The sequence below is a fragment of the Lagopus leucura genome, unplaced genomic scaffold, assembly GCF_019238085.1.
Source record: "Lagopus leucura isolate 7727_CA_CO unplaced genomic scaffold, USGS_WTPT01 Super-Scaffold_810, whole genome shotgun sequence".
Taxonomy (NCBI): Eukaryota; Metazoa; Chordata; class Aves; order Galliformes; family Phasianidae; genus Lagopus; species Lagopus leucura.
Window position 1 is genome coordinate 155657 of NW_024962261.1, and position 13459 is coordinate 169115.

The following is a 13459-nucleotide window of genomic DNA, read 5'->3' on the forward strand; positions in this document are numbered from 1 at the left end:
AGATAGATAGATAGCCAGACAGGAAATGTTCCATCACAGAGCTTCTTCATTTATTTCATGGCTTCTCCTCTGTATATCCTTATTACTGTGTAAAGACTTCCAATTCTGGAAATTTTGTTTTATGGTGCCATAAATATTTCCTATGATTTCTGAACATAAACTATTTTTTTTTCCTTTGATACCTTAATATAGAGTTCATATAATTTATAGATTTTTTGCATTAGCTATAAAAATTATCCACGAGAAGAACAAATTTTGTCTTTCCTGTTGGTCTCAGAGAAGTTGCGCTGCTCTGTTCATTCAGTTCTCTGGTAGCTGAGAGTCAGTAACAATATGTGTTTTTGCATTCAGAATTTGATGTCTCTCCATTGCAAGCAGGCTATAAGTTGTTCCAAAAGTTATCAGGGCCCAGCATAGAAAAGGAAATGAAAAGAAATAACAACAACAAAGACTAAAGAAAATCCATAACTGGACTACCAGTTTGAAAGACAACCTTGAAATTGAATGAGCATCAGCATGCCAGCCTCTGCTCTGCTGCCTTTCTCCACCCTGAAAAACAACCAGTTGGAGAAAAAGAGCGATCTACAGCTGCTGCTGCATCAGTAAAAGACATTTTTAAACAGAATGATTTCCACAGAGGTCTGTGTATGGCTTCTAAAAGGTGCTATTGAAAAGATGACGGGATCTAGTTAGAAAAGGACATGCTTTCATCTGCGTTATCCCAAGCTGTGTGAGGTATAATATGTTGACAAAAAAAAAATACGCCTTACATTTGTAGCTGCCTTTCATCTATGACTCAATGTCTTATGAACTGTAGGTGATGGAACTTATCTCCTTCTTTACTCTTCTTTACTCTTCTTTACTCTTTATCTCTTCTTTGAATGTAAACACAAATATTTATTCAGGAATATGGACATTAGGAATTAAGATGCTATTAGGAATATGGACAGGAAGAAAGAAGCCAAGTTATTCAGACCCAGGACAAGATCTTGAAAGAAGAACTACAAGTTTGGCTCATCTAAGAGCTGGGCTCCTATCCTCCAGGTAGGGCCCTCCATGTGCTCATATGCACATTATCCTCTTATGGGATGGGTTATAGGCACACTGGGATGGAGCCACAAGACATTTAAATGAAAGCACACGAAGCTGAGGGCAAGTGAGGGAATCAAATAAAGCATATCCACTGGATTACTTACACCTGCCCATAACTCAAATTGCTTTTACTATTGCTTCAGTGTTTACAGAGCAGGTAAGACTGCGCTGGGCAAGGGATCTCAAGTAAAAGACTGACCAAAAAAGCTCTTTTTAGGGCTAGTTTGAAGCTAGCAGTGGTGCCGCGCTGCTAGCGGGGATCTAGCAGCTTGTGGGCGGGATCTTGACTCGGCGGGGGTGGTGCCGGCTCGTCCGCCGCTCAGTTTAAACCTCCGCCCTTAACGTTCGCACCTGCTAATAAGCAGTTCACACCTTCTAATAGTCCATAAATTGCGTCAGGGAGGCCGGAAGATATCTTCCGTCCACACAGCAGGGGGAGTGTGAACCATTGTTTCAGCCTATTGAGAGCTGGGTGCTAACATGGTTTCTACCCGGCAACGAGTTTATTCCAAGAAAACTGTGGCAACCCAGACAGAGGGGCTGCTCAGAAATGTGGCTGTTCAAGTCACTGGCTGCAGGGACTGCTCGAGCCTGCTGCTACCTGGGGAGGATGGCAAGGATTACACCTGCGTGAGGTGTGAGCAAGTGGATGAGTTACTCCAGCTGGTGACTGAACTTAAGGAAGAGGTACAGAAACTTAGAACCATCAGGGATTGTGAACGGGAGATAGACTGGTGGGGTGACTGGCTGGCAAGTCAGAGGAATGGGTGCCAGGGAGGCACCCTCACAAAAGTGGTGGACCCCCAGCCTCATCAGAGTAGGACAGACCTGACTGATGATGAGGGTTGGACGAGAGTCCCTGCCAGACGTCATGGGAACCCCCCCTGCCTGCCTACCCCGCTTCCCCAGATCCCCCTTAGAAACAGGTTTCACACGCTGGAAATGGAAGGTGAGGTGAGCCATGAGGTGATGGAAGATCTGCCGAGGAGGGAGCCTAAGGTAAGGAGGGAGTCTAGGGCGAGGCGGACACCCCCATGCCTCCAGACTGCCTCTGTAAGGAAAGAAAGAAGGGTGGTCGTGGTGGGTGACTCCCTTCTCAGGGGAACGGAGGGCCCCATATGCAGACCAGACCCAAGCCACCGAGAAGTGTGCTGCCTCCCTGGGGCCCGGGTCAGGGACATAAGTAGGAAAATACCAAAGCTGGTAAGGCCCACCGATTATTTTCCATTGCTCATAGTTCAGGCGGGCAGTGAAGAAATTGCTCAGACAAGCCTACGGGCAATGAAAAGACATTTCAAGGGTTTAGGGCGCTTAGTTCAAGGTGCAGGAGCACAAGTAGTCTTTTGTTCTGTACTATCAGGGGCGGTCTGGGATTCAGAGCTTGCACGGAAGGTCCAAACAATGAATAACTGGCTCAGAGGCTGGTGCCGAGCCAGAAACTTTGGATTCTTCGATCATGGGGTAGTTTACTCGGCCCCTGGCTTGCTCTCCAACCATGGAGCTCACCTATCTCAAAGGGGGCAACAAATCTTAGCTCAGGAGCTAGCGGGGCTCATTGATAGAGCTTTAAACTAATTATGACGGGGGAAGGGGACAGTACAGGCCTCACAGGAGAAGAGCCTAGGGGAACAGTTGTAGAGCTGGGAGTGAGGCAAATGACTGGATATATGACTGGAGTGAGGCAAATCCTGGATACTTGCCCAGGAGCTGGCGGGACTTGTAGAGAGGGCTTTAAACTAGATAGGAAGGGGGAGGGGGATAAAGCCAGGCCTGCTAGAGAGCAGCCTGGGGAAGTGGTATTGGGATTAGGTGAGAGGCGAGGGGCTCAGCTGAGGTGCGTCTACACTAATGCACGCAGCATGGGCAACAAACAAGAAGAGTTGGAAGCCATTGTGCAGCAGGCAAACTATGGCCTAGTTGCCATAACGGAAACGTGGTGGGATTGCTCCCACGATTGGAGCGCTGCAATGGATGGCTATAAACTCTTCAGGAAAGATAGGCAAGGAAGGCGGGGTGGCGGTGTAGCTCTCTACGTTAGGGAATGCTTTTACGCTACTGAGATTATGAGTGGGGACGATAACGTTGAATCCCTATGGGTAAAGATCAGAGGAAGGGCTGACAAGACAGGCACCCTGGTGGGCGTCTGTTATAGACCCCCAAATCAAGATGAAGAAACAGACGAGGTATTCTATAAGCAGCTGGCACAAGCTGCACAGTCGCCTGCCCTTGTCCTCATGGGGGACTTTAACTTCCCTGATGTATGCTGGGAGTACAGCACAGCACAGAGGAAGCAGTCTAGGAGGTTTCTGGAATGCGTAGAGGACAACTTCCTGATACAGCTGGTCAGAGAGCCCACGAGAGGAACTGCCCCACTAGACCTGCTGTTCACAAACAGGGAAGGTCTGGTGGGAGATGTGGAGGTTGGAGGCTGTCTTGGACAGAGTGACCATGAAATGATAAATTTCTCAATTCATGGTGGAGCCTGGAGGGGCAATAGTAAAACTGCTACCTTGGACTTCAGGAGGGCGGACTTTGAATTGTTCAAGGGACTAATAGGGGGAGTCCCCTGGCATTCAGTCTTAGCGAGCAAAGGGGTCCAAGAGAGCTGGTTGCTCTTCAAGAAGGAAGTCTTAAGGGCGCAGGAGCAGGCAGTCCCCCTGAGCTGCAAAATGAGCCGGCGGGGAAGAAGACCGGCGTGGATGAATAGGGAGCTATTCTTGAGGCTCCGGGAGAAAAAGAGAATCTACTGCCTGTAGAAAGAGGGACAGGCCACTCAGAATGAATACAAGGAAGTCGTTAGGATGTGTAGAGGTGAAATCAGAAAGGCAAAAGCCCAGCTTGAATTTAAGCTAGCCGCTGGTGTGAAAAGGAATAAGAAACTCATTTATAAATACATTAACAGTAAGAGGAGGACAAAGGAGAATATCCACTCTTTGCTGGATGAGGCTGGGAATGTGACCACTGAGGATAAGGAAAAGGTGGAGGTTCTGAATGCCTTCTTTACGTCTGTCTTTAAAAGTCAGACCAGTTATCCTCAGGATACCCCTCTCTCTGACCTGGTAATCTCGGTTGGGGAGCACACCAACCCCCCTGTGATTCTGAAAGAAACAGTCAGAGACCTACTGCTCCAGCTGGACTGCCACAAGTCGATGGGGCCAGATGAGATCCACCCGAGAGTGCTGAGGGAACTGGCGGAGGTGATAGCCGAGCCGCTTTCCATCATCTGGCAGCGCTCCTTGTTGACTGGTGAGGTCCCAGAAGACTGGAGGCTTGCCAATGTGACTCCCATTTATAAGAAAGGTCGTAAGGAGGATCCGGGGAACTACAGGCCTGTCAGCCTGACCTCGGTGCCAGGGAAGGTTATGGAGCAGATTGTCTTGAGGGAGATCATGCGGCATGTGCGGGGTGACCGGGGGATCAGGCCCAGCCAGCATGGGTTCATGAAGGGCAGGTCCTGTTTGACCAACCTGATCTCCTTCTATGATCTAGTGACCCATCTGGTGGATGAGGGAAAGGCTGTTGATGTGGTCTACCTAGACTTCAGCAAAGCCTTTGACACTGTCTCCCACAGCATTCTCCTGCAGAAGCTGGCAGCCAGAGGCTTGGATGGGTGCACTCTTGGCTGAGTGAGGAGCTGGCTGGAGGGCCGGGCACAGAGAGTGGTGGTGAATGGAGTCAAATCCAGCTGGCGACCGGTCGTGAGTGGTGTTCCCCAGGGGTCGGTGCTGGGGCCTGTCCTCTTCAATATCTTTATTGATGACCTGGATGAGGGCATCGAGTGCACCCTCAGTAAATTCGCAGATGACACCAAATTGGCTGGAAGTGTGGATCTGCCTGGGGGTAGCGAGGCCCTACAGAGGGATCTGGACAGGCTGGAGAGCTGGGCTGGAGCCAATGGGATGAGTTTCAACAAGGCCAAATGCCAGGTCCTGCACTTCGGCCACAACAACCCCAGGCGACGCTACAGGCTTGGGGCGGTGTGGCTGGAGGACTGCGTAGAGGAAATGGACCTGGAGGTATTGATTGATGCTCGGCTGTGGCCAAGAAGGCCAATGGCATCCTGGCTTGCATCAGAAACAGTGTTGCAAGCAGGAGCAGAGAGGTGATTGTTCCCCTATATTCAGCACTCGTGAGGCCGCACCTCGAGTACTGTGTCCAGTTTTGGGCCCCTCACTGCAAGAAAGATATTGAGGCCCTGGAACACGTTCAAAGGAGGGCAACAAAGCTGGTGAGGGGTCTGGAACACAGGCCATATGAGGAGAGGCTGAAGGAGCTGAGAATGTTCAGCCTGGAGAAGAGGAGGCTCAGGGGAGACCTTATTGCTCTCTATAACTTCCTGAAGGGAGGTTGTAGTGAGCTGGGGGTCAGCCTCTTCTCTCGTGTCATTAGTGATAGGACCAGGGGGAATGGTTTCAAGCTACGGCAGGGGAGATTCAGGCTGGACATGAGGAAGTATTACTTTTCAGAAAGGGTGGTCAGGCACTGGAATGGATGCCCAGGGAGGTGGTGGAATCACCGAGCCTGGGGGTGTTCAAGGAAAGACTGGATGTTGTGTTGAGGGACATGGTTTAGTGGGAGCTATTGGGAATAGGTGAACGGTTGGACTGGGTGATCTTTTAGGTCTTTTCCAACCTTGGTGATTGATTCTATGATTCTATGATTCTATGATACTGATATCCACTGAAGCAGCTTGTAGTACTGGCAGTACAAAGCTTGTACCTAGCAGCTGCTGCTAAGAATAGACTGTGTGCTACGGCACACCTCATCAAATGACAAATGTATATGCTGTCACATTAATGTTTAATTATACAACTCTTCTCCATCTCCTTCAGTGCAACAGAGAAGGACTGAGACCAAAGGTGATGGAAATGGAAAATAATAATTTGGCAGCAGAAAGAATATAAAAATCTTCCAAGGTGCTCCGACTAGGGTATGATGTAGCATTAAGCAGTAAGATATGACAGGCAGAGTATTAGGCTGAATAACGTCTCTTCTTGGAATGGCAGAGAACAGAAGAAAACAAGCCCTGTGTACATATAATGAGGAAAAATAGAAATAAGTGCCCAAAATCCCAGTGCACAGTGGATCAGAAATGTGAAGAATGTAAGGATATCCATAGGGTTGTAGAGTAAAGGACTGAGAGTGAAATGAAGGACAGAAGATTTAGAGATTTCCTCCTTTGGTGAAAATGAAATTCTTGGTGCTTGATCTCTGCTTTGTAGCCAAAGTAAATGGACCTGAAAGACTTTCCAGTTTGCTTCTTTAGCCAAGCTAAGGCACTGTAGTAATTCCACTCTCTGCAGGATTCTTTCACTACCTTTTCATAGAAGAAAAGTCCCAGAGCTTTAATAAGATTTATTATTTATCATGTCAAAGTCAAAGCTACAACAGAAGCCCGGTGTCAGCAGTTTCAAAGGTGCAGCAAAACTCTCTAAAATCAAGAAACCTGCACAAATAAAAAGTTTTGAAGTAATACATGTGAAAACTCTCCACTCCCCCTTTAACATGATTTGTTACGGTTAATGCTTTTAACAACAATGCTGGTTGAAAAATAAAAGTGGAAATTCACATGTAATCACCTTGCTTCAGTAGCCTGGGATTTAAGATGCGCAACATAAGACAGTATTAAACTTTCATGAAATGTATTCATTAAAATGACTGAGTTCCTCTTATATAACCAGCTCCTCAGCAGCTAATGTCTTCACACGGCTCTTCATGATCTGATGTCTTTGTAAACTTTGACAATTTCTTCCCTTCCTCCCCTGTATTTGTAGGAATATGTATGCTCCTTCTCAAATAACTTAATATTCCTAAGTTCCTATAAATATTAACTAACAGACTTTGTAGAATAGGAGATGAAGTGTTTACCATTCACATCAAAGGTAGTCAATTCATGACCCATTTAGGTCAAATCCCTGTTGGGCGTGTAGAAGAAACAAGACGAGATGGAAAACAGTTCTCTGCTAGGGCCTATAGAGCATACACCCGTCATAAACGTTAATTGCCTACACAAATTTATTTGTACGTTTGTACTAGTAAGAATTAAGACATGCGCTCTACTTAGCATTTGATTTTTCTTTAACAGGTAGGTCTTTGTTTGCATAATCATAAAACCATAGAATGGTTTGTGTTGGAAGGGACCTTTAAGATCATTTAGTTCCAACTGCCCTGCTATAGAACTTCCATCTAAAGCAGGTTGCTTACAGCCCCATGCAGGCTGGACATGAATGCTTCCAGGGAGATGGCATCCACAACCTCACTGGGCAATGTGTTGGTGTTATTTGAATCCCCAGGACACTTCACCAGAACAGCTTAATTTCTTCTTCCAAGGTCTCTTCCATTTCAGGTCATGTAACAGAAATAAATTATCAAAGATAAATCCTCTTTCCTAAATCTGTATTTTTTGGCGACATCAAATTAAATATTCGGTAATTATTTCCATGTTCTGGTAAATGTAGGAGTTTCCTGGGATAGGGAAAAAGATCTACTGCGTGCATAGTTTTATACTGAGTATGTTTCTGCATATCTTCTTGTTTGTTTTGCACTGTACTTCCAGGATGGGAATAATTCTGATGACTGTAATAAATGTTGAGGCCTGCTAATGGTAAATCTTGCAAGAAATCACCAGTTATAATAGAAATGACAATTTTATTAATGTCATACATTTCACAGTTCAAGCAAGAAAATATATGTCCATAATTTCCAAAACAGAATAAAATAAGAACAAAAACAAAGCAGCATAAACACCACTATCAATGACAACAAAAGAAGGGTAGTTTCACTGAATTCAGAACAAAACCATGGATTTATTTAATCTTTTTAGCAACATACCTTACAGTCTGTATCTGTATTTATTAATCAACTCACACGCATAGTCTAGATGAATGATAAACTAATAATTCTCTTTTCTCCTGAACATCTTTCCTTATTCAGCAAATTCATATAGTATTTGAGGAGCGTCGACTAAAGAATGTGAGAATGGGTCACAATACCCTAACATTTTTAGTAGTCCCACTGTAAGAATTTAAAAAGAAATGAAAGCTTTTCCTATCATTTGGATTCCACCTTTGCTTAGATATATATTAACTATGAGTGCTTGCTGTCAGGCAGATAAAAATTACATTCATGGATAAATGATATTACATACATGGATAACATCTTTTCTCCCTTAAAACCACTGGAATTCCATTCTTTCAACGTCTGATTTATTTGAGGAAAATTTAATTCAGTGCATTTTTAACAAATTCTAAATTGGAATATTGCAAAAAAATCTGTGCTAAGTGTTAAACACAAACTCTTAAAAATCTGAAGAGCAGCAGACACAAAAGTACCTGAAGTCCAGATTCATGCCTATACCTTATTTTCTACCACTGACAGAAATCAAATTCTTCACTTTCATCTCAAAACATAACGTAGGGAAAGCAGCGATGCCTTATAAGCGTTCTGAAGGCCTCCAGAAGCATGCTGCATGAATGACAAGTCATATTGCTTAATAATACAGCATTTTTATAGAGAAAATATATCAAGCGTTCGTATCCTAATAATAGACCTAACTTGTCAGTTTTATTGTGCTCAGTATCTCAGCTTGCAGTGACAGTGGTGAAAAGCAGAGGGACAGGAATATCCTTCCTATTCCATCCAAGTGAAGGAGGTTCTAGGAGAGTGTCAGGGTGATGTTGTTTCAATCTTCTTTACCCTCTTCTAAAAGGAGTGAATCAGATGATTACACTATTTGTATTCTTTAAGAAAATTAAAGAATATTTTTACTCTGGCACAGCACAGAGGATTGTGATCAGCAGATCAGCAGCACAGAGTCCAATGGGAGGCCTGCAGGTAGCACTGTTCCCCAAGGGTCAGCACTGGATCTAGTCTTGTTCGGCATCTCTATCAGTGTCATGAGTTAGAGAGCACCCTGAGCAAGTTTGCTGATGATACAAAGCTGGAAGGAGAGGATGGAACACCAGAATGCTGTGCTGCCATTCAGCAAGGCCTAGGCAGACTGGAGAGCTGGGTGGAAAGGAACTTCATGAGGTTCAACATGGGCAAGCATAGAGTGCTATATATGGGGAGGAATAACTGCATGTATTGGTACAGGTTGGAGGGTGACCTGCTGGAAAGGAGGTCTGCAGAGGACCTAAGTGTCCTGGTGGACAACAGGTTGATCATGAACTGTATGCACTTGTGGCCAAGAGGGCCTCTGGTACCCTGGACTAGATGAACTCCAGGGGTCCCTTCCATCTCCTACGGTTCTGTGATTCTGAGATTCTGTGATGTAATTGCTACTGATTTTTATCTCTTGTCAGGAAACAATTTCAAGGGTCCTTTCTTTATCACTTACCCTGTTTCTCTTTGATATCAGAAGAAGGTAGTAAAAATCAGTCTTGGGTGCAATTAAAAAGTAGATAGTAGAAACATCTCTTTTGTTATACTGTTGCTTTTCTCTTGAGCTATTTACATCTATGACAAATGTTTAAATTTGTATCTTAGCTACCAGAGATGGAAAGGCATCCTTTTTTTTTCTGGGAGACCTTACCATTGTTCAGTTTAAGCAGGAATCTTCTGCAATAGTAGCATCCTCGCGTTTCCAAAACAAGTAGAGCATGTACTTCTGCCAGTCTGAATTGCCATGAGGTTTGGATTCAGACTAACATATGTCTAAAAGCTTGTAGTGGAGATGTGAAAAGGTTTCATAGCAATGCCTCTGTCCTTTCTAACATGGGGGTCCCTGGTGATGCTATCACAGAGTGATAGCCAGAGATGCAGGAGGGGAGTTGTTTTGATAGAGGTCTCTGAGCCATAGTCCACCTTATCCTTAAAAGTTAACTAGTTATGTCAAGCTAGTGCTGAGGACTTACCCTGGTGACAGGAACTAATGCTACCCTAGGAAGAACTCTGCTGCACCAGTACTGAAGCAGACCAGGTGGCATGTTGCTGCCTGTCCCCTTTCCTTCCACCTTCTGCTTTCAGTTTTAATAAGCTAGATTCTTGGCAGGAATTTGATGCTCCTAGGAGATCTTGTAGCTGAACAATAAAACAGCTGGAGAAAATCTTCAGGTCTCTTTGAGCTGTCTTATATCTAGAAAGCTCCTGCTGCTTGTACAAATTCAAGGCAATTCTAACCTAAGGTAAAAGCTCAGTTTTGCTCATTGGTGAGATCTGGGAGGGACAAAAGAGCTGGAGCTATTCCCTTATCAGAGAATTCTTTGTGCTTTATGTCTCATTCCCTATCTTCATTTCTCTATTGTATCAATAAACAGAGTATCTCTACTATGGTGAATAAATGTCATCATTAGTTGGCCTGAAATCTTATGAAACAGTCTCAGTATCCACACTCTTTATATTCATAATTTCCAAACTGGAAAAGCTATATGAATTGAACTTGTCATTACACAAATTGTATTTTACTGCACTTTTAAAACAAGACCCACATCTGCCATTACTCAGCTGTTTCATAGCATCTTCTCCCTCTTTACCACTTCCTGCTGGTTTCAGGAAGGTCACTGAGCAGACCATATCTTTAGAGGTCTGCTTGTCAGTTCTTTGGGTTAGATTCATTGTACACAGAATGTTTTGTGTTGCATGGCTCTAAAATCAACCATTTCCCATCTGTTACAGCCAGGGACACCCTTCACTAGATGAGAGTGAAGCCCTGTGCTCGCAGCAGGCAGATGTAAGTAACACTCAGACCCATTCTGCCATCTTTCCTTAATGCTGACCAAAGGTCCTTAACTTGCCCTGGGATTAAATGTTCACAAGCATCAATGACTATCATTGGGTGCAATTCTTTCCGCATGGAGGAATTCAATGAAACACTTTTGGTTCATCCTCACTTCCCTGTCAGATGTCATTTTATCAGCCTACCATTCTGCTGCCACCTGTCACACAGTAACAAAATGCAATTGGTGGGAAGGGTCAGCCTCTACTGCCGTACCACCAATATCCACCTCTGATGTTGTGGGTCAGCATTACAAACTAGAAGGCATTACTTTTGGAGCAGCTGTTGTAATCTCCCTGCATACAGGGAAGCATTTCCTCTGGACCAGACTCTGCATCTGCCCCTTTAAGAGCAAAGTAGTCGTGGTCTCAAAATGTTCTGGCTTGCCTCTGAGATGCTAGGATGTAGCATCACAGGGCTTTGATAGTTACATTTCAGAACAGAGAAAGGAATTACACTAACATAATAATTATTAAAACTAAATATTTTTCCTGATATTCATGAATTGCACTAGAAATCCTAAATCTCTTGCAGTCAATTCAAAGTAAAATGGTTTATATACCTGATAAAAATTTTATTCTATGCTACTTGTGTTCTTGCACCATGCAGTAAACCTGACAGAGCACAAGGTCATGATAAAAAGCATGTAGGTTCTTTGCCACTCTCCTCTATCTTCCACACCATCACTCATCAAAGAGACACGGCACTGATATAAGGCACTGTGTTCTTCACAGAGGGAATCTTTTTAAACTGAGGAACCAAACTTCAGCGGAGTCAAATTCTCTTTGTTTTCTCATCTCTCTCACTCCAAACCTTGTGGATGTGACCCTCATAAATCAACAGAATTAGTGAAAGGAATAAGACAGGTTTGGTCACAATTCAGTAGTACCCCTGTAGTCTCTCTGGTGTAGCTAATGATGTTTCCTCCTTGTTCTTGTATGCACATCTTGGCAAGTCACAGTACAATTACATCCATCGCAAGAAAAGTAAAGAAGCCTTATGTGTGTGTCCTGGCTTCAAATGGGATAAAGTTAACTCTCTTCCTAGGAGCTGGTGGGCTACTTTGTTTTGGATTCAGGATGAGAACAACTTTGATAAGACACGGATGTGTTAGTTGTTGCTGGGCAGTGCTTATAATAAGTCAAGGGAATTTCAGCTTCTTACAATGCCCTGCCAGCAAGAAACTGGGAGGTGGGAGGGCTATAAAGAGCTGGAAAGGGACAGAACCAGGACAGCTGCCCAAGCTGGCCAGAGAGGTGTCCTCTACCATATGCCAGCATGTGGAATTGTAAACTGAGGGGAGTTGGCCAGGGGAGCCCACCACTCTTCAAGGACTGGCTGGCATCAGTCAGAGAGTGGTGAGCAACTGCACTGTGCATCATTTGTTTTTACTTATTTATTTATGTGGGGGTTTTTTTGTTTATTAATTATAATAATTGTTTTCCCTTCCTTTTCTGTCTTATTAAATTGTCTTTATCTCAACCCACCAGTTTTACAGTTCTCTCCCCAACCCCACTCTGAGGGTGCTGAGCAGACAGCTGCGAGGTGCTGAGTTGCATACTATGCTAAACTATAACAGCATGAAACTGTTCTCAAAGGAGAAAAGTCATCCTTCATGTTGCTATCTGAGGTTTGTTATGAAATAGGTTGGTTTTTTTTTTGATTGGTTAATAGCTAAACTATCTGCCAAGTCCTTATAATTAATCCTCTTCTCGATACCTCAACTGCATTAGCCACCTCCAAAGGGTTGTAGGTGGTTGCTGGCTGTTATCCAAAGCACTCACAGCTGCAGTGTTATTTCTTACCTTGCCTGGGCTTTGATTTGTCTGGCAATCCTTGTCACCTCTTTACAAATAGTAGGAGTATACGAGTCATTTTTTTAAAAAGACTTCATTCATACTCATACTCTTGTTCAGGATGGTATGAATCCCTTACATGGCAATGAGCTGGATCAGTCTACTTCTTCCCAACGAGGGAGACAGTCAAATGTGTTTAATAAAAGCTGCTGAATCAGTTCAGAGTCAAAGTCATTAACTGTCCTCCTCTATGGCATCTGATCAAAGAAAGCAGGCATCTGTTTCGCTGGACAATGCCTTCTGTTGCCTTTCATTTCTACAGAAAAACTAATACTGAAAAGCAAAAAATACACTCTGTGTTTTATTTTTTCTCCAACAAAGATGCACATTTTTCTTTTAAGGGAAGAGGAAGCACCAACTATTAGATTTCCATTAGATCCCTTACACATGATTCTTGGCAGTCCTGTGTGATCCCTGTTTTGTGAGCATTCAGTGCATTGCTCTCTCCATCCAGGAAATATCTGTGCACCTGGATCCTAGTCTGACCAAGACTGGATGTTGAGCTGGAGTGGTCGTGTGACTGAATCGCAGCGATATTCCAGCACAAGGCTGGACTAGCAGCCTCCTAAATCTAGGTATCATAGCTGCAAGTAGCAATGCACTTAGTAGTAATGGTGTATAGAAACTTCTATTCTGTCCTTTTCCTTTCTTGCAATGTTTTTAATTTAAAAAAAAAAAAAAAAAAAGTGTCAGTTCAGTCATCAGTCATAGATAACTTCACAAAACAGGAAGGGAGCACCAAAGCTCGCTTTTCTGCTCTTGTGTCATGATGAGTACTTGCTGACAGAATGAGGTT